The sequence below is a fragment of the Rhinoderma darwinii genome, chromosome 7 (genome assembly GCF_050947455.1).
Source record: "Rhinoderma darwinii isolate aRhiDar2 chromosome 7, aRhiDar2.hap1, whole genome shotgun sequence".
Classification (NCBI taxonomy): domain Eukaryota; kingdom Metazoa; phylum Chordata; class Amphibia; order Anura; family Rhinodermatidae; genus Rhinoderma; species Rhinoderma darwinii.
Genome location: NC_134693.1, coordinates 91,938,317 through 91,964,257, shown reverse-complemented (window position 1 = coordinate 91,964,257; position 25,941 = coordinate 91,938,317).

The window sequence follows — 25,941 nt, the reverse complement described above, 5'->3', positions numbered from 1 at the left end:
ATTAATAGATTATTTGTGATTTAACCTGAAAAAGCGATAAACTCTAGAGGCAAGTGATCCAAAGCCAGTTTCGAGCAGAGATTTCTTCTGCTAGATCTCATTGCAGCAATACCATATTATCATGTCTATATTACCTATGTCCATGGAGGGTCATCAGGTAGACCAGCCTCCTCTCAAATTTTTATTTTTAAAGTTATGTTCAAATTAATAAATAATTTTTTCTTCTTTTACATTTTGTTTAAATATTGCTGACCGTATTTTTAATATTAATTTCTACTTCAAGTTGTTCAAAAGATTTAAAAGAATTTACAATTGAGATAATAATATGATGCCTTTGAACTGCCAGGCATCAAAACCAGTGAGTTTTTGGGCCTGTTCACATCAGGGTTCTGTTTCCGTTGATGGGTTCTGTCTGAGCTTTCCATCGGAGGAACCCATCAACAGAGAGACAAACGGAAACCATAGCTTTCGTTTGCATTACCATTGATTTCATTGCTAATGCTTCTGTTGCTAATGGTTTCTGTTTGTCTCCGTTCCGTAACGGTTCCATTTTTTTTCAGGATCAATAGCGTAGTCGACTGCGCTATTGAATTTGCCAAATCAATGGTAATGCAAACGGAAGCTATGGTTTCGGTTTGCCTTTCTGTTCATGGGTACCTCCGATGGAAAGTTCAGATGGAACCCATCAACGGAATGCGAACGCTAATGTGAACACACCCTTTGATACTCTGGAATTTGATTATTGCACCATATTGGTTAGTAAATATTATAGGAATAATTGTGATGTTTTTTTCTTAAATTGATTCTAAATATACTATAGATCAAAGATATAGTTGGACATAAGTTACCTCTTAATCTCGCTGCCTCTATCCCTTGTTAGTCTTCGATCACATCCGTGTCAGGGCTCTGTTCAGGCGTTCCATCAGGGGAACCCATGAACGGAACCCTGACTGAAACAAACGGAACCATAGATTTCCGTTTGCATCACCATTGCTTTCAATGGTGACGGATACGGTGTGAATGGTTTACGTTTGTCTAAGTTGTGCAAGGGTTTTGTAGTTTTGCCGGAAGCAATAGCGCATTAGACTATGGTATTGTTTCCGTCAAAAAGTTGGAACCCTTGCACAACGGAGACAAACCGACACCATTTGCATCGGATCCTTCACCATTGAAATCAATGGTGATGCAAACGGAAACCTATAGTTTCCTTTTGTTTAAGTCAGGGTTCCATTCATGGGTTCCCCTGATGGAAAGCTCAGAAGGAACGCCTGAACGGAAACCATGGCGCAGATGTGAACAAAGCCTTAGATGTTAGGTTAACCATTCCTCATCTGACATAAAAATGGACAGTATCCTGGGCCTTAATACAATCCCTTCCCCTCAAATAATTCAATTGAGTAATGATAAAATAATTTTTGGGAACTCCAAACCTCCTTGCCTTTTTCCCAATGTAGATTTTTAAGACTAATTTTAGGTTTCTTATTTCTCCATATAATATCACAATTTTTTTTTCCAAGACTCTAATGGATACTCTGACTAATTAAAAATGGGGAATTGCCATAAATCTCTATGGCCACGGCCGGTCGTTCTGACTTACCCTATGACGGCCGGGGCCATGGACATGTGAGTTTTCGGCGGCATCTCCCTGCAGAGAGATGCCAGCACTCACTTCCTGGTTCTGAGAGTGTCTTCCGCAGGGCGCGCGCGCCCACGCGTGCACGACCTTAAAGGGCCAGGGGGCGCACAATTGCAGGAAATCTGCAAACAGTCCAGAATGCTGCTGGACTATAAAAAGGGCTCTGCCCTCTTGATTATTGCCTGAGTGTTGTTGTGTACCTAAAGTTTGTCTTGCAAATGGTTTCCTAGTGTTTTCCAGTTCCCAGTGTTAACCGTTCCTGCTGCCTGCACCCTGTATCCCGTGCTACCGTGCTTCTGGGCCATCTAGAGTTGAAGTCGAGTTGTGTCTTCCGCTGCATCTACTGTGTCACACACCACCAAGTGTCTGTCTACTGCCAGAGCTTCATCTTCAGCCTGAATCACCGCTACTGTCTACATTGCCTCAGGTACCCTTCCTGGACTATAGACTTTGTATTGTATCTGTTTGGCCAGCTGCTATCCCGCTACGCGCTACGGCCCAGTGGATCCACACCCGCGTTTTGACAGAACCATTTTAATTAATGCTATTCGTCCCACCACATCCAAATTTAGCCTGGACCAGAGTTTTTGTTTTTCACAAAAAAACGTTAACAATGGATTTATGTTGAAGTTAAAAAATTCAGACACATCTCTTGATACATAAATTTCGAAATATTTAAAACTATCTTGGCAAGTAGTGAATGGAGAATTAACTGGACGAGAAGGGTCCAAAAGGTAAGAAACAGGATATCTTAAAGTTCCTCAAAAGGAGCTGTAATGCGTTTGTTCTTCAATAGTACTTGTTAAAGAGTTATTTGTACCTCCAAAAAAAAAGTTAGAACATCATGCGTATATAGGATTATTTTCTAGCTTCATAATTTAAGCCATGGATATTATCATCGTTTTTTAATCGCTACTTCTAGTTGTCCCACAATTAGTGCAAACCACTGAGGTGGCAGAGGACATCCCTGTCTGGTTTCTTTATTTATTCTAAATTTCTCTGATGTTTCCTTGTTAAAGAAGATGGATACACAATAAGGGTATGTTCACACGGCCTATTTACGGACGTAAATCGGGCGTTTTTGCCCCGAATTACGCCCGAAAATAGCGCCTCAATAGCGCTGACAAACATCTGCCCATTGAAAGCAATGGGCAGACGTTTGTAGGTTCACACGAGGCGTATATTTACGCGCCGCTGTCAAATGACGGCGCGTAAATAGACGCCCGCGTCAAAGAAGTGACCTGTCACTTCTTTGGCCGTATTTGGAGCCGTTATTCATTGACTCCAATGAATAGCAGCGCCAATTACGGCCGTAATTGACGCGGCGTTCAAGCGCCTGCACATGCCGTTACGGCTGAAATTACGGGGATGTTTTCAGGCTGAAACATCCCTGTAATTTCAGCCGTAACGGACGCCCTCGTGTGAACATACCCTGACTCTGATTTAAAATGTGAATCCAGTTAATAATAGAAGTACCACAACCATATTCTTAAAAAATAGCAAATAAAAAGAACCATTCTACACAGTCGAAGGCTTTTGTAGCCCCCAGCAAGCGTTCAGACGACTAGGGCAGGAGCAGAGAAAATGGAGACAGGATTAGAGAGAACTTCCAAGGAAGAGAGTGCCCAGGCAGCAGCAGCTGCAGTGTCTGGGCAGTGGCTTTCTATTTGGACAAGAGATAAAAAAGATTCAAGAAATGGTTCTTGTACAAAGTCAGCATATTCCATAATTCTTAGGAGGTACTGTGCAGCCACAGAGATTAGGGTGTATCCAGAACCTTTACTTATCAGGTCCCTACTGAGTTTGCTCTCACATACCACCTCAGAGAAGGAATAATAACAGCAGTTATAGCGTAACGCCCAACCTCCTGTCACAGAATTTTTGGGCGCTAAGTACGCAGATTCGGCACCATCATACCTACAGTATGGTGTCTGCCACTTGTACCCTCCCCACAGATTGTTTGTGCCCCAGTGTGGTGCAGCCCACCTAGCGTGGGCCGCTTGAGAGTCTACTCCCATTATGGTGGCTACCTATATTACTAATGTCGCCCCGAAATAAAGTGTTGCATTCTTAAAGGGGTTTTCCCATGAGAGACATTTGTGACATATCCACAGGATATGTCATAAGTGTCAGATAGACGCGGGTCCCACCGCTGGGACCCGCACCTATCTCTACGCTGTGTCCGTAGTTCCCATAGTAGTGAATGGCAGTTACAGAAGCAGCGTAGCATGCGAGCTACGCTGTTTCAGTAACTTCCATTCAGTTCTATGTGACTTACAGAAACTTCAGAATTCACCTCATTCAGCCACAACACAGAGTGGCTGAACGGGGTTTAGGTGGCCTGTTCTAGAGATAGGTGCAGGTCCCAGAGGTGGGACCCGCATCTATCTGACATTTATGACTTATCCTGTGGATATGTCATAAATGTCATTCATTGGAAAACCCCTTTAAGTGTGAGAAAAAGAGAGAGAGCATGTGTCATATTAGGTTTGTGGATTAAGGGCGGATTTACACGAGCGTGTGCGTTTTGCGCGCGCGAAAAATGTGGCGTTTTGCGCACGCAAAAGGTACTTAAAAGCTCCGTGTGTCATCACCATATGATACGTGGCTGCGTGATTTTTGCGCAGCCGCCATCATTATGACACATGGTGCTTTTCTGTTTTCATTCATAGTTTTTACTGCTGTTGCACGAATCACGCGCGTCACACGGAAGTGCTTCCGTGTGGTGCGCGTGATTTTCACGCACCCATTGGCTTCAATGGGTGCGTGATGCGCGAAAACCACACAAATATAGGACATGTCGTGAGTTTTACGCAACGGACACACGCTGCCTGAAAATTACGGACTGTCTGAATGGCCCCATTGACTAACATAGGTCCGTGTGAGGCACGTGAAAATCACGTGCGTTGCACGGACGTATATCACGTTCGTCTAAATAAGCCCTAAAATTGTTGTAACATACCAAATTCTCTGGATTACAAATGTTATTCCCCACCAAATCCTATGGATTACAGATTATTTTCTTTACCAATATCTGTGTATTATAAATGTTGCTCCTTTAATTTACAATTGTTAGTCCCTTATAAACGCTGCACACTATCCACGTCTGCTAAATTCTATGCTAAGCTTTAAGGCTAGGTTCACACAGAGTGTTTTGCAGGCAGAAAATCTGCCTCAAAATTCCGTTTGGAATTTTGAGGCAGATTTTGAAATGCCTGCACGCCGGTTTTCGCTGCGTTTTTCGCCCGCGGTCATTGAGCGCCGTGGGCAAAAAAAGCAGCGAAATACGCTTTCTCTGCCTCACATTGATGTCAATGGGAGGTCAGAGACGTAAACGCCCGAAGATAGGGCATGACGCTTCTTTTTCCCGTGAGACGTTTTCTTCCGCTCGCGGGAAAAAAATGCCTCCGCCTCCCATTGAAATCAATGGGCGGCATTTTCAGCCATTTTTTGGCAAGCTTTCCGACGAGGTTTCCGTGTCAAAAAACGTGTCAAAATACTCAGTGTGAACTTACCCTAAAGTTGACAAAACTTGGCAAATTGAGCAGTTGGTACATTCTGGGATATTGTTTTCATGTTTTAACGCTTGAAATCCACAGCTATCCACTTTCACTTGATAACTGCTGGGAAGAATTTATTAGTTCCAATAGTTATATGAGTTTTCCCTCCTACTCTTTGATATCGAATTGTTAAATAAAGTTTATCAAAACTACTGCGTGCCTATCTCTCCCTTCTTTTTCATACAGATCATTTAATCCAAAAGGTCTTAACTTTTGGTTTTAGAAACCATCCATCCACAGTTTCACCAACTGGTCAGCAATGTAAAGTGCCATAGTAGCAGATCTTCTACAACAATGAGTATATTGTTGTAGTGAAGCTGTTGTCAAGATACCGCATTGCTGACCAGGATATTTTGCTTTCATGAGTCTTGAAAAGATAAACACATCAATTTGCTGGTATGTCAGCATTTCCCTAACCCAAAACTCACTGTGTGGATTACCACCAGGGCCAGACTGCCATCTGGCAAATGCCGGATGGGCTAGTGTCCTAATGGGCCCCCCTCCTCTCCCTCCCCCCCCCCCCAGCAGCACAGTGCACTCTCTGCACTATACAGCCTAAGGCCGGATTCACACGAGCGTGTGCGTTTTGCGCGCGCAAAAAACGCTGCGTTTTGCGCGCGCAAAAGGTACAAAACAGCTCCGCGTGTCAGCAGCGTATGATGAGTGACTGCGTGATTTTTCACGCAGCCACCATCATTATGACACTCTGTATGTTTGTAAACAGAAAAGCACGTGGTGCTTTTCTGTTTACATTCATAGTTTTTACTGCTGTTGCGCGAATCACGCGCGTCACACGGAAGTACTTCCGTGTGCTGCGCGTGATTTTCACGCACCCATTGACTTCGTGATGCGTGAAAAACGCACAAATATAGGACATGTCGTGAGTTTTACGCAGCGCGCGCACGCTGCGTGAAACTCACGGACTGTCTGAACGGCCCCATTGACTAACATAGGTCCGTGCGAGGTGCGTGAAAATCACGCGCGTTGCACTGACGTATATCACGTTCGTCTGAATAAGCCCTCAGGGAGAGACAGGGATGAAATACTGCATGCAGCTGCTCAGGGGCCGTTCTGACATTTTGTGTCATGCTCCGAGCAGCTGGTACAGACGGCAGATAAGAACTTCCCTTGACTAGCCTAAGTAGAGTCATGTGCTGATTACCATTTTACCTTTATTCCCCTTCTTTCGCCCCCTTCCCAATAAAGACACGTGACAACTGAGGTTGGATGTGAAATGGCCACAGCAGCCGTTTATTTATTTAACATAAATTAAATGCAATTTAATCCGAAACATTCGGATAACTCTTTTAGGAATTCGACCAGAGAATTCCTACTATAATTCACATGACCCAACGGGGGTCAATTAACACTAAACAGAGCAGGGGAAGTCCTTGAAGCCATTTTTCCATTTCCTTTAAATTAGCCATCTGCAAACCACCACCAAATATTTACCTCCAGCCGTAAACCAGCTCGGAAGCACCGCTCACCCCTGCAGATGGCTCCAACCACCAGAAGACCACTTCAAAGGGATAACACCCTATGAAGTCTTCAAATGATCTACCATTTTGGGGGACGCATACCCCCGATGCGACCCCCCCACCATTTTGTACTGACCAACCTCAAGGACTCCCTCCGCCAGCTGCCATGACACCCGGACCTGCTTAAAAGAAATAAAACAAACACATGTTACATAAGCATACTTCAAAACACGAAAACAGATAAACCCACACCTTGATCACATAACGGACCTAATTCAGGGCGGGTGGGTGGGAGCTAATTTTTATTGTTTCTCCTCCCGCTGCTTCCGGCTCAATGCTGAAAACAGCGGGAGGAACGGTTACCACACACCCCGGCTCCTCCCCTCTCTCCCTCCTACTTCACCCACCTGTCTTCCTATTGGTTGAACCCTCCCTCCTACGGCAGTCATGGAGGCTTCCCGTTAAGCCCTCCGTGCTGCCGTCCAGCCTCTGCTTTTATTGAGCAGATGCTCTGATTGGTAGAACAGGTACTTCACCAATCAGCAAAAAGTTAGTTCTGACTGCACATGTCCAGGGCAGGAGATGAATGGGAGGGCTCCTTCGCTGCACAGGCGTATGTGGAAGGTGTGGCTTCCGGATAACATCCACTGCCTCCTGTCGCTGAATGAAGGAACATCTGCATGAGGAGGATGCAAGACCCTGCCCCATCTGCAACCTGGAGACACTGAAATAATCTTCTGCAGATCTCTAGGCTGGTGAGTGGCTGATTCACAGTCATGTATAGTTATGGAAGGTAGGGGAGACATTGTTTCAGATTCCCTGTACTAAATGGGGCAGGGGGGTTAGAATTCTGTGTGATGTTGGTGGTGAAGGGATGAGAGGATACTGTGCGCTGGGGACTATTGAGGCTTTGTTTAAAATGGGAGTTGTATGGGGGGGGGGTTGTATTGGCCCTGTGTACTGTAAGAGTGGGGATTATAGGCCCATTTTGTGGTGTTTGTGGGGGTAATGGTATGTTCATACACTGCGTGTTTTTTTGCAACTAAAACATACCTCCCAACCCATGCAACATTTTAAGCCCTACCCGATCTGCCAAGGAATGCCCACAAGTCCTCCCACAAAATAGCATTGTGGGGTAAATCTGCATAAGGCCCACCCCTTTTAAGGCCAGGATCACACACACAATTTTGAGGTGGTTTTTGGCTCAGATTTTTGAGCCACAGCCAAAAGTGGATAAAAAAAGAGAAGAAAAGATATAAAAAGAAAAGACTGATGCATCTCCTTTTTTTGTTTCCATTTCTGTGTTTCACTAGAAAAACTAAGCCAAAAACTGCATCAAAACCGTGTGTGTGATCCTGGCATTAAAGGGGTGGGCCATATGCAAGTCCTGCAGCCCGGTCTCCTTGGATTGGCTGCAGCAGTCATATGGGATGAAACATCATCCCTGGAGGCCGGGCTGGACGCAGGAGCAGAGAGATCTTTGTAAGTATGAGGCTTTTTTTCTGAGTTACTATTTTTGTGGCAGAATTGCAGCTTTTCCACCACAAAAATCGTGACATCTGCTATTTGTTGCGGGTTTTACCTCCCCATTGAATTCAATGGGGAAAACCTGCAACAAAAAGCAGCGATTACACAAATACAATGTACTGTACATGCACATGCTGCGGACAGTCAGAAATAGTAAGACCTACGGCAAGGACCAGACAGAGTTCTGAAAATAATGTTTGCCTAGTGCCCAGCATATTCTGACAGCTGCCGACCCTCAGGACCTGCTGGGAGTTGTAGTTGCACTCACAGATTGCATTTAACAAGGAACTTTTAGGGGTGTTAAAGAGGTTTACAATCTTGCAAAGTGATGGATATAGCAAGGATATGCTATTACTTTATGATCGGTGGGGATCCAACCTTTGGGACCCCACCTGAGAATGAAGGGGCCGCAGTGCTGATTTAACACTGTGTCCCCATCACTGTTTTTCCATGCAAAGCCTCACGTGGCTACCCGCGGTGCAAGGAACTGCAGAATGACCTCATTCACTTGAATGGAGCAGTTCTGCAGTTCAGGGCACAACAGGTGGCCGAGATGCCACTGTCCAGGGAAAAACAGTTAAGGGTACAGAGGGTAAAATCAATGCTGCTGCACGTTCATTATTTACAAGGCACAGCGACTGTGCGTGTTATTATATGTCAGAGTAGATGTATCATACCTCCCAACTTTCAAGTATCGCAAAGAGGGACAACCGATGCGGCACGCATAGCGGTAATTTTTTTTCCTTTTAAGCCATACCCTAATCCCTCCCAATCCCTGCCCATATACACTTGATTCAGCCCACACAGTATCATGCTCCTATAGTGCCTCCCACACAGTATGATGCCATATAGCTTACCCCACACAGTATAATATATTCTAGCTGCCACCGTACAGTATTATGCCCCCATAGCTGCCACCATACAGTATAATGCCCCCATATATGCACCCATACAGCATAAAGTCAACACAGATGCCACCATCAGGGCTGCCATCATGAATTTCTGGGCCCCATACAGCCAATATGTCTGGGGCCCCCCATCCATTACCAGGGGTGGGCAACGGAAAGTGTGGCACTCAGGTTTGTACGTTATACACATTAACTGATTTTGGTGCTGATGTCAATTACAGTGAGGGAAACCATGGAGCAGGCAGTGACCGTTTAATGCTCTGGATTTTCACCTATTTAGCCAAATTGTATCCCACTGTATACAGCGGGATACGTCGCCCGGGGAATGGCCCAGGGGAAACTACTGAAGTCCCTGTCCATGAAACGGGCTGGAGCCTTCTACTAGCGCTCTGCCCAGGGACTATGGCGCTGTTCCTGATGTCCATATAAGTTAAGTGACGTCCGAAGCTTTGCAAAGCCTGAGTACACGGCCGGAGTGTCGGCAACGCTCTGGCCAGGGATTCCGGCCCTGGAGAATCCCCTGACGTCACTTTCCCAGGGAAAAAAGTCTACTACGCTATTCCATCCTTCAAAAACAAAGAATACAGACGGCTACCAGCTCGACGTAGGCTAAAAGGACGTAAAGGAGCCCTGTGAATTATCGTCTACGTTGTTTATAGTGTACGTTAGATTTCCTGATGTACACGATAAACTTAGGGCAACAACATGATGTGAAGGGAGCCTTAAGGGAGGGGGCAGCGCTTGTGAGGATGTAAGGTGAACCAATGCTCCGGTCTTACGTTGCCATTAAAGTTCAATGTGTTTTTCCACAGCAAAAATCTGAGGCTTTCCCTTTGATTTCTGACGCAAATGTGCCACAAGCGTGTAGCAGATCCGCACAAGAATAAGTCCCTGTTCACACATATTTTTGCCGCACTTTTTGCAGCGGAAACCGCGTTGGAAACTGTGTAAAAAAACAGCCGAAATCGGCTCCTATTGATTTCAATGGGAGGCGAAGGCGTTTTCTTCCCGCGAGCGGAAAAAAATACTCGTGAGAAGAAGAAGCGACATGCCCTTTTTTCGAGCATTTCCGTCTCTGACATAACATTGACATCAATGGGAGGCAGAGAAAGCCTGAAGGAATTTCGAGGCAGATTTTTCTGCCTGCCAAAAACAGTGTGAACAAGGCCTAAGTCCCATTGTCATTCAAAGTTGCTTATCCTCGTCTTTTCCATGCATAATAATTAGCATGCTACTTATTGCGGTGCTGGATTTCTTTTCTTGGTGCGGACAAGAATACAAGTGGAAAATTTTTCGCACCATGTGAACTGGGTTGCGGAAACCTCATATGCATAGGATGCAGAATCATCGGCATGTGATCGAATTCCGTATCAAATCCAACATGTGTGAACGGGGCCTTAGGGTGAGTTAAAAAAAACTGTTAGGCCAAATGCACACAATGCTTATTACATGCAAATTTGTCACAGGTATTTTCGTGCAGCAAATCCGCAGTGTAATACAGTACCAGCAAAGTAAATGAGATCAAGAAATCTCATCTAAATGTCGCATTTTGAGTTGTTAGGGCGTTGTCGCAACGTGTGACCATGTATTTGTTTGACCTCCAACAGTCAAGGATATCAAAACTAGATGGCGGAGCTGCCGAGACCAGTTCCGGAGATAAATGGGGGACAGAGGGAGAAGCGGAGATGGTGCTTCACGAAAGCGCCCCTACATTTATCTCAAGCAGCTGATGTTCTTGAAGGACATCATGGAGATGCGGATGTAAGAAATTATGCTTTTGCATGTGCCAAATGTTTTCTTGCCCAGGTCATGTTTGCCATCGTGTTGTTTTGGCCAATGATCTCTATTGTGTTCTCACGCTGTTTTCCCATTCCAGAACCACCAACAATTTGGAGGACAATACGGAGGACACAGACTTGCCAGAGTCACAGCCGCAACCTCCCGCTGGACATGAGCTGCTCCTTAACACGAAGACTACACCCCGCCCCTGTAGAGTCTGCCCGTGCCGTCGCCTCTCCGCCTGAGGAGCGCCCCCCCGCGACCCACAACTCGGCGCCGCCGGACAGGTGGATACGCGGCCTAGGCGGGGATTGAACATGCGGCGACGCTAATCCAAGCCCCTTCTTGCAAAAGGCCACATGACTTGCCTTGTCAGGGCAAACCCCTCATCCGCCACGATGACATATGGGATTGGGGGTCCGCTGGTGGAGCCAGGGAGGATGGAAGGTTCCGGCATGGCCAGTCGATTATTCAAAAGTCGCTTCCCCATTCTTGATGAACGGAATATGCGGGCATCTGCAGAGCTTCCATATGAGCCGATGTCAACAATAGTGAAACAATAATGTGTCCGCCAGGGCCAACAATACCATAGAAAAAAATTGTTTGTAGTTATAGTATCGTGAGCCACTGCGTGGGGGCTTCTTCACCCGAATGTGTTTGCCGTCTAGGGCCCTAATACAGTTAGGAAATTGAGTTGCTTGAAGAAATCCCTCCGAAATACCTAGCCACTGTTCTGTCGTGGGCTGAGGCAAGACCGTGGTCTTTAATCTTTGCCACAACATGACACAGGTGGATGTGACAATGAAGGAAATGGTGGTCACGCCCAAAAGAAATTCGAAATGTAACGAATGGTAACTATTGCCTGTGGCCAGAAATCTAGAAAGCCAAGATAAACAAAAAGCAAGCCACAACACATGTTAGGGGGGACTGGTAAAACTGACAGCGTCATTGAATAAGTAATTGCAAGTGCACACATACCTCAAGGTCACAAGCAGACGTTCCTCAGGGGAAATGCAGCATCTCATGTTGGTATTCTGGTAGGTGATGCCAGGGCGAATCTGCTCAAGCAGAAGATCAAATGTGGCCACAGACAAGTGGCAGAACGCTCTAAATTTCTCGGGGTGCCGATGTAAGTCCTCATACAGAGTATGAAAATGGCCTTTGGTGGTTCGTTGGGCCACAAGTGGATGAACCCAAATGCGACTTCTTCCATGCGTCTGGTGCTGCAGCATGGGTTGGCGTCCCCCAAAACGATGCGAGGTCATCCACGCAAGAAACACACGTGCCAGCGACTGAGAAGGCATTATCTGTGCCTTGCAAATCCAAAAACGTCTCAACTGGTGAAACACACACTGGGGTTTCTGCAGAGGCTGCAATTATAAGGCGCAAAACCTGTTTTCCCAGCAAGCAGGGGTTGGGACAGCAGGCCTATTTGTAGGCTGGCCTCGCATTAACGACCTCTGCGTTTTTTACGCACGTTTTAAGCGGTGGTCGTGCGCGCGTTAAAAACGCATGGAAAACGCAATGGCAACGCGCGCAATACGCAGCGTGTTTTTCGCGCGCAAAACGCACACGCTCGTGTAAATGAGGCCTTAGGTGCAGATTTTACCTGCGGCATTACCTGCGGATTTGATGCGGATTTTGTGCACCAAATTCCTCAATGTGTGCGTTACAGAATTTGCTAGGGATATACAGCAAATTAACCCTTTACATTGTATAGGATAAAATACGTTACAATTCTGCAACATAATAGAGATGCAGCTGATTTAACCCCTTCCCTCCTCAGCCATTTTTCAGATTTTCACTTTTGTTTTTCCTCCCCACTTTCCAAACGCTCTCATTTTTTCATTTTTCCATCTATATAGCCATATGAGGGCTTGTTTTTTGCGGGACAAGTTGTAGTTTTTCCTGGCACCATTTATTGTACCACATAAGGAAGTGGGAAGCTGGAAAAAAAATATTTGTGGGGTGAAATGGGCAAAAAACAGCGATTACGCCATATTTTTGGGGGTTTTGTTTTTGCGCCATCCATCAGGCTGTAAAAACAACATATTCACCTTATTGTACAGGTTGATACAATTACGGCGATACCAAATTTATATGTTTTGTTTTATGTTTTACCACAAAAAATAAAACTATTTGCTAAATTAAAAAAGGTTTCGTGCCGCCATATTCTGAGAGCCATACATTTTTCCTTTTTCCATCAATTTAGCGATTTGAGGGCTTAAATTTTGCAGGGCGAGCTGTAGTTTTCACCGATACCATTTTGGGGTATATGCAACTTTTTGATCACTTTTTTGGAGTGCTAAGGTGACCAAAAACTAACAATTTGCGTGTTTTATAGATATATATTTTTACAGCATTCACCCAGCGGGTTAAACAATGCTATATTGTGATAGTTCAGCCTTTTAAGGACACGGCGATACCAGTTATGTTAACTTTTATTTTTTTTAACATTCATTTAGGGAAAAAACGTGAAAAGGGTTTTTTTTGAACTTTTAATACTTTATTATTTTATTACTTTATTTATTATTTGTTTTTTGGAACATAAAAAAAAAAACCTTTAACTTTTTTTTACTTTTGCTTTTTTTATTAGTCCCCCTAGAGCACTTGAAGCAGCGATCCACTGCAATGATCATCTACTGCATGATATACTGCAATACTAATGTATTGCAGTATATCGTGATTCTGACAGTCTCCTTTGAAGCCCTGCCAGAGGCAGTGCTTCAAAGGACTACAAAGATGGCAGACCTGGGGGCTTTCATTAGGCCCCCAGGCTGGTATAACAACCGTTGTTAACAGCCGATCGTACCGCGGGGGTGGGGTGCGATGGCTTGTTTCATGGGGCGCCCCCCTGGTTCGAACACTTTAAATGCCGTGGTCGCGATTGACCGCAGCATTTAAGGGGTTAAACGGGCGGAATCAAAATGATCTTTGATTCCGCCCGTTGTAGTGAAGTGTCGGCTGCGTAACACAGTGATCACCCGTTGTGTATGGAGCGAGGGTCCCGTACATACCTAACCCTTATCACGTACGGTTACGTGATATTGTGTTAAGGGGTTATAAATCAGCAGCACGTCATAAATTCCATGCAGATTTTTTTTCTGCTGCACTTGCATGACGTTTTGACAAACCCCATCTACATGAGTTAGGGCTTATTCAGACTAACGTGTTAATCATCCGTGTGAAGGACGTGTTTTTTAATGGCCGTCACACGGCTGCATGTATTTCTATGGGGTTATTGACACGGACCGTGTGAAGGGCCTGTAAAAAAATAGGATGTGCATTTTCACGGATCCCTCAACAGACTCAAGTCTATGAGGGATCTGTGAAAATGGGTCCCGCCCAGGTGCAAATCAGCCGTGAAAAACGGCTGTTCTTCACGGCTGATTTCACACACGTTGGTCTGAATATCGCCTTATATTGTAATTTGTAGTGAATTTTCAGTGCGCAATCCGCACCAAAAATAGGAGACAAGTAAGTGGCCTTATTCAGACGTCCATGTTCGGTCTGTGATATACGGACTGTGTATCGGCCATATTTCCCGGAGCGACCACAGTTCAGGGAGCCGGGTTTCTAGAATCACAGTTATCTATAATCATGGGAACCTTGTCCCCGGTCCCGTACTGAAAGCATCATTACAGTATGGGACAGTATTCCAGCGGAGAGGCAGGGACTTAGCAGCATTGATAACTGTGATGTTAGGAGTCCAGCTCCATGAATTGTGGTCGGCCTGGGAAATACGGCCGATACATGCTCCGTATATCACGGACCAAACACAGCTGTCTGAATAAGGCCTTAGCCTAGTTACAGTGAGGTCAAATCCCATTTTTTTGCCACAATTTTTGCAAAATCGGGGCAAAAAGGTGGTGATTTGACCGTACTGTGGGAATGTAGCCTAACAGCACTATTTTTTAATGTTTTGTATCCTTTTTTTATGCAATTTTCGTAATTGCGGCACAAATCACGCGGTTTTGCCGCAATTTTTATATAAATCGCAGCAAAACTGTGCAATTTTTGCAGCGATTGCAAAAATCGCAGCAGAAAAAACTCTAGGAAAACAGAAAAAAAACAAAAAAACATTTTAACATACTTTATATATTCTACAAGTGGGGTCAGAAAGAATGAAGCAGGATGCAGAGGGGAAAACACTCACCAGCCTGCAGGTCCAGTCGCCGGTGTAGAGAAGGAGCTGGCTGGGGGCTGGATCTCCACACGGAGCTTCTGCTTACATGCTGCATTTTCCCCATCCAGTTCGTGAAGCAACGGATCTGCAGAAGGGGCCGAGAGCGTTGCAAGGGGGGGGGGGGGGGAGGCTGCGAGGGGGTGCTCGCAAGCGTTGCGAGGGTGTGCTCGCGAGCATTGTGAGTGGGGGCCCGCGAGGGGAGCCAGAAGCCTGGGGGGGGGGCCACAACAGCCCGGCGGGCCCCTTTTCTTCAGCCATGTGGCCGGGCCCTTGATGGGAGTACTACTAGTACTGCCCTGATGGCAGCCCTGGCCCCCATGCAATATAATCTCCACACAGTCTAATTCCCACACAGTATAATGCCCAAACAAATTCCCCTATACAGCATAATGCCCCAGAGCTGCCTTCATACAGTATAATGCCACCATAGCTGCCCCATACAGTACAATGCCCCAATAGCTGCCCCATACAGTATAATGCCCACACAGATGCCTTCATTCAGTATAATGCCCACACACATGACCGCGTACAGTATAATGCCCCCATAGCTGCACCCATACAGTAAAATCGGACAACCGCTTTAATAAGACGGAGTTGTAATACAAGGTACAGCCGTGAATATATGATATATACTGTAGCCATGCTGCACTCACTGAACACTCTCATAACCTACCTAGTGCACAAATAGGGTATACCCACACACAGTGTAAATACTGCGGATTTTCAAAAAAATCTGTAGCATAATACAGTAGCAGAAAAGTGGATGAAATTTGAACAAATATCATCCACACGTTGCGTAAAAAAATCAGCCGAAAAAAGTTCATAAATTGCCCTGCGGTGCAGTTTTTTTACCCCTTCAGGACTGAGACTTTTTGGCCTTGAGGATGAAGCCGAGTTTTTAAAATCTGACGTGTCACATTATTTGGTAATAACTTTGGAATGCTTTTACCTAGCCAAGTGATTCTGAGATTGTTTTCTCGTGACATATTGTACTTTATGTTATTGGAAAAATTTGGTGGATAAAATTCAATATGTATTTGTGAAAAACACACATTTTTAGAAAATTTGCAAAAATTAGCATTTTCTAAATATAAATGTATCTGCTTGTAAAGCAGATAGTAATACCACACAAAATAGTTACTACTTCACATATTCCATATGTCTACTTTATGTTTGTATCGTTTTTTGAACGTCCTTTTATTGTTACAAGGCTTAGAACTTTCGCAGCAATTGCTCACATTTGAACATTTTTTTTCAAAAGGCAATTTTTTCAGGGACCAGTTCAGTTTTGAAGTGGCTTTGAGGGCCTTATATATTAGAAAGTCCCCATAAATCACCCAATTTTGTAAACTGCACCCCTCAAAGTATTCAAAACAACATTCAGAAAGTGTTTTAACCATTTCGGGGTTTTCACAGGAATTAAAGGTAGCTAAACATTTGACAAACTTCTGACATGTCATAGTGACATGTCAGAAGTTTGGATTGGTGGGGGTCCGATCAATGAGACCCCCACCAATCTCTAGAACGTAGCATCTGAAGCTCTCCTGTGAGAACTCAACTGCTTCGTATCTGTTCGGCTTTTTCCGGAAAGAAATGTATCGGTGTAAGGACTCAATAGAAAGTCTATGAGCCTGTACTCGGATATATCAGATTTCCGGAAAAAACCTGAACAGACACGAAGCGGCTGAGCGCTCACACAAGCTCTTCAGCTGCTTCGTTCTATCGATTGGTGGCAGTCTCAGTGTTCGGACCCCCACCAATCCAAACTTCTGACATGTCACTATGACATGTCAGAAGTTTGTCAAACGTTTAGCTACATTTTAAAGCAAAGTAGAGGTGAAATTTACAAATTTCATATTTTTTTGCAAAAATTCATTTGTAATACACAGAATGTTTTACCTGAGAAATGCAACTCAATATTTATTGCCCAGATTCCGCAATTTTTTGAAATATCCCACCTGTGGCCCTAGTGTGCTACTGGACTGAAACACAGGCCTCAGAAGCAAAGGAGCACCTACTGGATTTTGGGGCATCCTTTTTTCTAATATATTTTAGGCACCATGTCAGGTTTGAAGAGGTCTTGTGGTGCCAAAACAGTAAAAAAAAACAAAAAACACAAAAAACGGACTTAATTTTGGAAACTACACCTCTCAAGGAATTTATATAGGGGTGTAGTTAGCATTTTGACCCCACAGTTTATTTGCTACATTTATTTGAATTGGTCTGTGAAGATGAAAATCTCCTTTTTTTCCTGAAAAAACATAGTAATTTAAAGGAATAAAGGAGAAAAACACCCCAACATTTGTAAAGCAATTTCTCCCAATTACGGCAATACCCAACATGTGGAAATAAACTGCTGTTTGGTCCCACAGCAGTACTCAGAAGAAAATGAGCGTCATTTGGATTTTGGAACTCTGATTTTGCTGAAATAGTTTTCGGTGCCATGTCGCGTTTGCAATCTACTGGAGGGTCCAAAACAGTGGAAACCCCCCAAAAGTGACCCCATTTTGGAAACTACATCCCACAATGATTTTTTAGGGGTGTAGTTAGCATTTTGACCCCGCAAAATTTTTTTGCTGAATTCATTTGGATTAGTCTGTGAAGATGAAAATCTACTTTTTTCTGAAAAAACATAGACATTTTTAATTTTTACAAGGCATAAAGGAGAAAAGGCACCCCAATATTTGTAAAGCAATTTCTCCCGATTACGGCAATATGCCATATGTGGTAATAAACTGCTGTTTGGACCCATAGCAGGGCTTAGAAGGGAAGGAGCACTATTTGGCTGTCACGTAGGGTTCGTGAACCCACAGGGCCGTACCGCCTTGGCATTACGGCAGCTGGCCAACAGGGCACAGGTCAGAGTTTATAGTTCATATAGGGTACCTGTGGCAGCTCAGACAGTAGCAAGGCAGGCTTGGCTGGGACTAGGCAGCAGGTAGACGTTAGGCGTGGAGTAGCAGGACAAGTGTGGTATACAGCACGGCAACAGCTCAACATGGCACTAGATCAGGATACAGGAACAGGGAACACTGTGCGCAGAAAACACTAGGGGACTATTTGCAAGACAAACAACGCTCAGGCGTGGGATGAAGGGGCTGAGACCTTCTTATAGCCCAGGGTGCTCAGGGAGCAATCAGCACAATCTCCCACATGCGTGCACTCTGGCTTCTGGAGTCTGGACTGAGCTCGTGAGCGCACCCTGGTGGTCATTGTGGAACAGGATGGCCGAATGTGCAAACATCTCTGGAGAGAAGGGCGTCGACTGGATGGAAGGATCCCCCCTCTTATGCCCCCTCCTCTTGGGACCAGAACGAGAGAGAAACCTCTTAATGACGGTAGGATCGTTGAGATTCTCTTCTGGCTCCCAGGACCTCTCTTCTGGACAAAACCCCTTCCAATCTACTAAATAAAAGGTTCTTCCTCTTACTTTTTAAATGTCCAGGATCTCCTTAACCTCTGAAGGACCGCTGGAGGCAACCGCAGGGCTAGGAGTCTTGGTAAAGCAGTTCAGAACTACTGGCTTCAGGAGGGAGACATGGAAGGAGTTGGGGATCTTGAGGGTAGGAGGCAGCCGAAGCTTGTAGGCAACAGGATTGATCTGCTGTAGGATTACGAAGGGTCCGAGGAACCTGGGAACAAATTTGTACGACGGCACTCTCAGTCGAATATTCCTGGAGGACAGCCAGACCTTCGTGCCAGGAAGAAACTGAGGAGGTTCTCTTCTTCTTGTGTCCGCCTTCCGTTTCATGCGGTCGATCACCATCAGGATGGAGGATCGAGTCTGCTGCCAGATCTGCAGAAAATCCCTAAAAGCTGTGTCAGCAGCTGGTTACCTCGGACGTATCAGGCACCGGAAGAGGAATTTGTGGGTGTTGGCCGTAGACAATGAAGAACAGTGTCTTCTGTGTGGAAATCGCTGGTGTAAGAGAATTCAGCCCATGGAAGCAACTGCACCCAGTCATCATGCTGCTTGGAGATGAAGTGGTGTAAGTAGTTCTCCAAGATCTGATCGATCCTCTCAACCTGACCATTGGACTGAGGATGGTAGGCCGAGGAAAAGTCCAACTTTATACCTAGGAGTCCGCAGAGGGCTTTCCAGAACTTCGAGGTGAACTGAACCCCCCGATCAGACACAATATGCTGCGGTAAGCCATGCAGTCTGAAGATGTGTTGGATGAACTGCTTGGCCAGTAGAGGAGCAGAAGGAAGAGCAGTCAGAGGAACGAAGTGGGCGATCTTCAAAAATCGATCCACCACCACCCAGACAGCACTGCATCCAGCAGAGAGAGGCAGATCAGTAATAAAGTCCATATGCTATATGCTGCCAGAGACCATCGGGCACAGGCAATGGCTGGAGCAGGCCAGCAGGTCTGGAGTGAGCGACCTTGTTAGCTGCACACACTGAGCAGTACGAAACAAAGTCCAAAATGTCGTTGGGCAGTGCGGGCCACCCGAAACTACAGGCAACCAGATCTCGGGTCTTACGGGTCCCCGCGTGACCTGCCAGTCTAGAGGAGAAACACCAGCGGAGGATTCTCCCTCAGTCAGCCAGGCGCACAAAAGTCCTCCCTGGAGGAATGTCCCCAACTTGCAGGGGATTGACAGAGACAATGCAAGACGGATCAATAATGTTCTGTGGCATCTCCATGGTGTCCCCTGTCTCGAAAGACCTGGACAAGGCAACGGCCCTCACATTCTTGTCGGCCGGGCGATAATGGAGGTCAAACTGGAACCTGGTAAAGATAAGCCACCACCTGGCCTGACGAGGATTCAGCCGTTGGGCCGTCTGGAGATAGGTGAGGTTTTTGTGGTCCGTAAAAATCAGTATGGGATGAGCTGCGCTTTCTAGTAGATGTCTCCACTCCTCCAGAGCCAACTTAATGGCCAGTAACTCCCGATCCCCAATCGAGTAGACGCGTTCTGCGGAAGAGAAGAGCTTAGAGAAATATCCACATACCATAGACTTGACTTTGGAACCTCTCTGGAACACGAGTGCACCAGAACTGACAGAGGATGTGTCCACCTCCTTCGAGAACTGTAGAGAAATGTTGGGATGATGGAGGATTGAAGCTGACGTGAAGGCCCTCTTCAGGCTATTAAATGCAGACTCTGCCTCAGCAGTCCACACCTTGGCGTTCATGCCCTTCTTAGTGAGGTCAGAGATAGGAGAAGTCAGTGAGGAGAAGTTTGTAATAAAATGTCTGTAAAAATTGGCAAATCCCTGAAAGCGCTGTATGGCCCTCAAGCCTTGAGGATGTGGCCATTCCAGAATGGACTTAACCTTTTCAGGATCCATCTTGAGACCATGTAGCCGAGGAAGGGCAGAACATCCTTTTCAAACACGCACTTCTCCAATTTAGCGTACTGACGATTCTCTCTTAACCGCAGCAAAACGTGACAGACATGTTTTTGATGAGTCACAGGATCTGGAGAAAAAAAATCAAGATGTCATCAAGATAGACCACAATACAAACATAGAGGATGTCACAGAACATATCATTAACAAACTCCTAGAAGACCGAGGGAGCATTACACAGGCCGAAGGGCATTACTAGATACTCATAGTGTCCATCACGGGTGCTAAATGCAGTCTCCCATTCATCACCCTGGCGAATCCGGATTAGGTTGTAAGCCCCACGCAGGTCTAGTTTGAAAAAAAATTTGCCATCACGTATACGATCAAATAATTCAAAGATCAGTGGTAACGGATATTTATTCTTTACCGTGATTTGGTTGAGACCCCGGTAGTCAATACAAGGACGCAGGGAGCCATCCTTTTTCTTGACGAAGAACAACCCGGCTCCTGCCGGGGAGGAAGACTTCCATATGAAGCCCCTCTTCAATTTCTCCTTAACATAGGTGGACATGGACAGAGTCTCTGGCAAGGAGAGAGGACATATCCTACCACGGAGAAGGGATGCACCAGGGATCAGCTCGATAGTACAGTCATACGCCCGGTGTGGGGGCAGTGTCTCCGTCTCCCTTTTGCTGAAGACATCCGAAAATGCAGCATAATAACCAGGCAATCCTGCCAATGATCGAGGCAGAGAAGGCTGGACCGAACGAATCTGCACCAGGCATCGGCTGTGACACTCGGGGCCCCACTGAAGAACCTCTCCAGAGTTCCAGTCCAGGACTGGGGCATGTAGTCGGAGCCAAGGCAGACCCAGAAGCACAGGGTTAACGGCCTTGGACAGGACATAGAACGGTAGAAGTTTGGAGTGGAGAGTCCCTACTTGGAGCCTCAGCGGCTTAGTCACAGCTATAACTGGGTCTGGCAGAGGTAGTCCATTTACTGATGCAACCATCAACGGTCTCTCCAGAGGGGTAGTAGGTAATTGGAGAAGGTCCACCAGGTCTCTACAAATGAAATTAGCAGCGGATCCAGAGTCCAGATACGCAAAGAGACCTGATACATTTTCTCACCGTACACTATGGTCACGGGTATGGACAACTTAGACGGGAGTCCTTCTTTACCCAAGGTTGTCTCTCCTACCAACCCTAGGCTTTGGGGCTTTTGGGGACACAGACACACATGATGGCCTCCGAGGCCGCATAAAGACAGTCCCGAAGTGTGTCTGCGTTGTCTCTCCTGGGTAGATAGCTTACATTGGTCCATCCTCACAGACTTCTGAGGAGGATCAGCATCTGAGGACTGCAGGGTTTGCTGCAAGGTAGAGGCCAGACTATGAAGGCCTCCCTCTCGTCGAACCTCTTGGAGCCGTTCTCTGAGCCTTCTATCAATCTGGGCAGTCAGGAGGATGAGGTCATCCAGGGTAGACGGCAGGTGTCGGGCAGCAAGTTCGTCTTTAATCTTAGGAGACGGTCCATGCCAGAATGTAGCCACCAGGGCCTCATTGTTTCACAACAGTTCTCCTGCCAGGGTGCGGAAGTGGATGGCGTACTCGCCCAGAGAGATGTCTTCTTGGCGTAGGTTCAGCAAGGAAGCCACAGCAGAGGAGACTCGTCCAGGCTCCTCAAACACCGTGCAAAATTTCCAGAGGAACCCCTGGAAGTCACGGGTCTCTGGTCCTTGTCTCTCCCAAATAGGGTTCGCCCATGCAAGGGCCTTGCCAGTAAGGAGAGAGATGATGAAAGCAACCCTTCCGCCATCAGACGAAAATGCCCTTGAATACAGGCTGAAGTGGATCTGGCACTGGTTCAAAAATCCACGACAGGAACTTGCATCTCCATCATGGCGGTCAGGAAGTGGCAAAACAAAACGAGGATCAACACTGCCAGGAGGTGTAGTCTGAGGAACAGTACTGCCAGGAGGTATAGTAGGAGGAACGGCAGCTCACGCCTCCTACCGACGTGCGAGAATGTTCAAGGCCTGGAGGAGTCGGTCCTGTGAAGACCGGAGGTCTAGCATATCCACCCGCATCTCTTTTAATGTTATCATGGTCTTGGATCGACCAGCGGGGTCCATGGCCTGATAGTACTGTCACATAGGGTTCGTGGACCCACAGGGCCGTACCGCCTTGGCGGTATGGCAGCTGACCAACAGGGCACAGGTCAGAGTGGCAGCTCGGACAGTAGCAAGGCAGGCTTGGCTGGGACTAGGCAGCATGTAGACGTCAGGTGTGGAGTAGCAGGACAGGCGTGGTATACAGCACAGCACGGCAACAGCTCAACACTAGATCAGGATACAGGAACAGGGAACACTGGAAGCAGGAAACACTAGGGGACCATTTGCAAGACAAACTTATGATACGACAACAACGCTCAGGCATGGGAGGAAGGGGCTGAGACCTTCTTATAGCCTAGGGTGCTCAGGGAGCAATCAGCACAATCTCCCCCATGCGTGCGCTCTGGCTTCTTGAGTCTGGACTGAGCTTGCGAGTGCACCCTGGTGGTCACTGTGGAACAGGACGGCCATATGTGCAAACATCTCTGGAGAGAAGGGCGTTGAATGGATGGAAGGAGTTCGTGGTCAGCGACCACAGATGTTACATTGGCTTTTGGTGCTCAAATATAGCTGAAATGGTTTGCAGAGGCCATGTCGCATTTGCAAAGCCCCTGAGAGACCAAAACAGTGGAAACTCCCAAAATTGACCCCATTTGTGAAACTAAACCACTTAAGGAATCTATCTAGGGGTATAGTGAGCATTTAGACTCCACACTCTTTAGCAGAATTTATTAGAACTAGGCCATGAAAAAGAATATCAACATTATTTCCACTAAAATGTTGAATGTTTTCACTTTCACAAGGGATAAAGGAGAAAAACATTTGTAAAGCAATTTCTCCTGAGTATGGCAATACCCCATATGTGGTCATAATTATTTTTTTTTAGAAATTATTAACCATTTCCAGACTAACCAATTTTTTGCTTTCTAAGAGCCATAACTTTTTTATTTTTCCGTCAATAGAGTGGTGTGAAGGCTTAGAGTATGTTCACACGCACTGTTTTCAGACGTAATTCGGGCGTTTTACAACTGCCCATTGCTTTCAATGGGTCTTACGATGTTCTTTTCCCACGAGGTGTTATTTTACGCATCGCTGTCAAAAGACGGCGCGTAAAAAGACGCTCGCGAAAAAGAAGTGCATGTCACTTCTTGGGACGTTTTTGTAGCCGTTTTTCATTGACTCCATTGAAAAACATCTAAGAGTAGTTACATAAATGTCTGAAAATCAGGAGCTGTTTACGCCTGAAAACAGCTCCATATTTTCAGACGTACTTTGATTCCTCCACTGTTTTTTGGGTTTCGTTTTTACGGCTTTCACAGTGCTGTAAAAACGACAACTTAAATTTTTTCTGTGACTCAATACGATTACCAAATTTATATATATTTTTTCAGATTTGACTACTTTTACAAAGTAAAAACTATTTGTTAAAAAAATTAATTGTTTTGTTTCACCATATTCCGAGAGTACGAGCTGCAGTTTTTATTGGTACCATTTTTTGGTACACACAGCTTTTTTATAATAAACAGATTTTTATTGATCCAGTATACATCTAATCATTACATACAGCAATGAAACATTGCAAACAAAAGCATTGGGATAAGGATCACATTTTTTTTTACAGAAAAACAAAAAAAAAAAGCATACAAACAAACAAAACTCCCGATCCAGACACGGCAAATTAACCACATATTCGACTAAGGTAATCATAAGAGTATGTCGGAGTAAGTAGAGTTAGTCATTGATCCCATAAGGAAGTACGAGCGTAGGACCCTTGAATAGAGGCTAAAGCGCGTTCCATAACACAATTATTGTTAATATATAAAATCACTTCACTCATACTAGGCACTTTTGTAGATTTCCAGTATTTTGCAATCAATATTTTTGCAGACAGCAATACATGAAAAAGTACTTTTCTGACACCCGGAAAGAAATCCACCAATCCCACATGCAGTAGGGCTAGAGCAGGGGCGAGCTGAATGTCAAACCCTAAAAGAGATCGTAAGAAATCTTCTACTTGCTGCCAAAAGCTGGACAATACTGTACACTCCCAGAAAATATGGAGGATGGTACCCTTAGAAGTGAGGGACCTCCAGCACCTATCTGATGATGTTGGATATATTCGCGACAAACGACTAGGAGTGTAATACCACCTATACATTATTTTCCTAGACGCTTCCAAATGTGTAGCGCACTTAGAGAGAGAGCAAGCTAGATTGAAAGTGGCTTCCCAATCCTGCGTACTTATAGGGATTCCCAGATCTCTCTCCCAATGCCCCAGACAAGGAAATTCCTCCCGAAGCAAACCCTCACACAATACCTTATAAATTTTTGATATCCCTTTGCATGTTTTATCCAGATTAGTGAATGACAATTCAAAAGGCGTTTTAGGGGAATCAATCAGAGGAGGCAATGTACTCAACAAATGACGTATTCTAAAGGGATTTATAGAAATCCCTACAGGGTATGTTGTACTTCAGACATATATCATTAAATGCATTTAGATGAGTTCGCTCCATAATGTCAGAAATACACTCAATGCCGAACAACAGCCAATTTTGGATATCAATATCAGGTATCAGAAGCGGAAGCAGTCGAAGAGGAAGATCAGAAAATCTCACCGGGATTATAGGGTGAATAACAGTAAATTTTTTCCAGACCTGGAGCCCTGCATCAATCGTTAAAAAAGAAGATTTAGATATTTTAGCACCAGTGGACAATAGCCACATGCGCGCTTCTACAGAAGATCCATCAAGTAATTCTTTTATCATAGAAATCCAATGTTTCATAGGAACTTTAGTCTTCCACATTGGCTTGATCCAAAATTGCTGCATAATAATAATGAGCCAAGTTCGGGAGACCCAAACCCTCTTTAACAATTGGCTGGTATAATACCTCCGCAGCTACTCTAGGGCGGGAGTTTTTCCATATATATTTATTAATTATACCTTGGAGTCTTTTAAGATAAGATACAGATAGCAGAATAGGTAAATTTCTAAATAGATATAGTATTTTTGGGAGGATCATCATCTTAACCGCAGAGATTCTCCCTACCCATGATGCCTCATACTTGATGTACTTGGGTAAGTCTGCTTCTATCGCAGATACCAATGGTATATAATTATATTTATATAAAAGAGAGGTGGGGTAGGGAAGTTGTATTCCTAAGTATGAGAAAGAGTGCTCAACCCAAACAAACGGAAATTTCTTCCGGAGAGAGTCCAAAAGAAGACGAGAAATATTCATACTCAAAACCATAGACTTAGTAACATTAAGCTTAGAATATGAAATTGCACTAAAAGCCTCCAATAACTTAGTGACCTCTAATAGAGATGTCTCAGGGTCAGATATAGCAATGAGCACATCATCCGCAAATAAGCCAATTTTATGAGATATATCCCCCACCGTTATCCCACTAATAGCAACAGATGACCTAATGGAAGTAGCCAACGGCTCCAT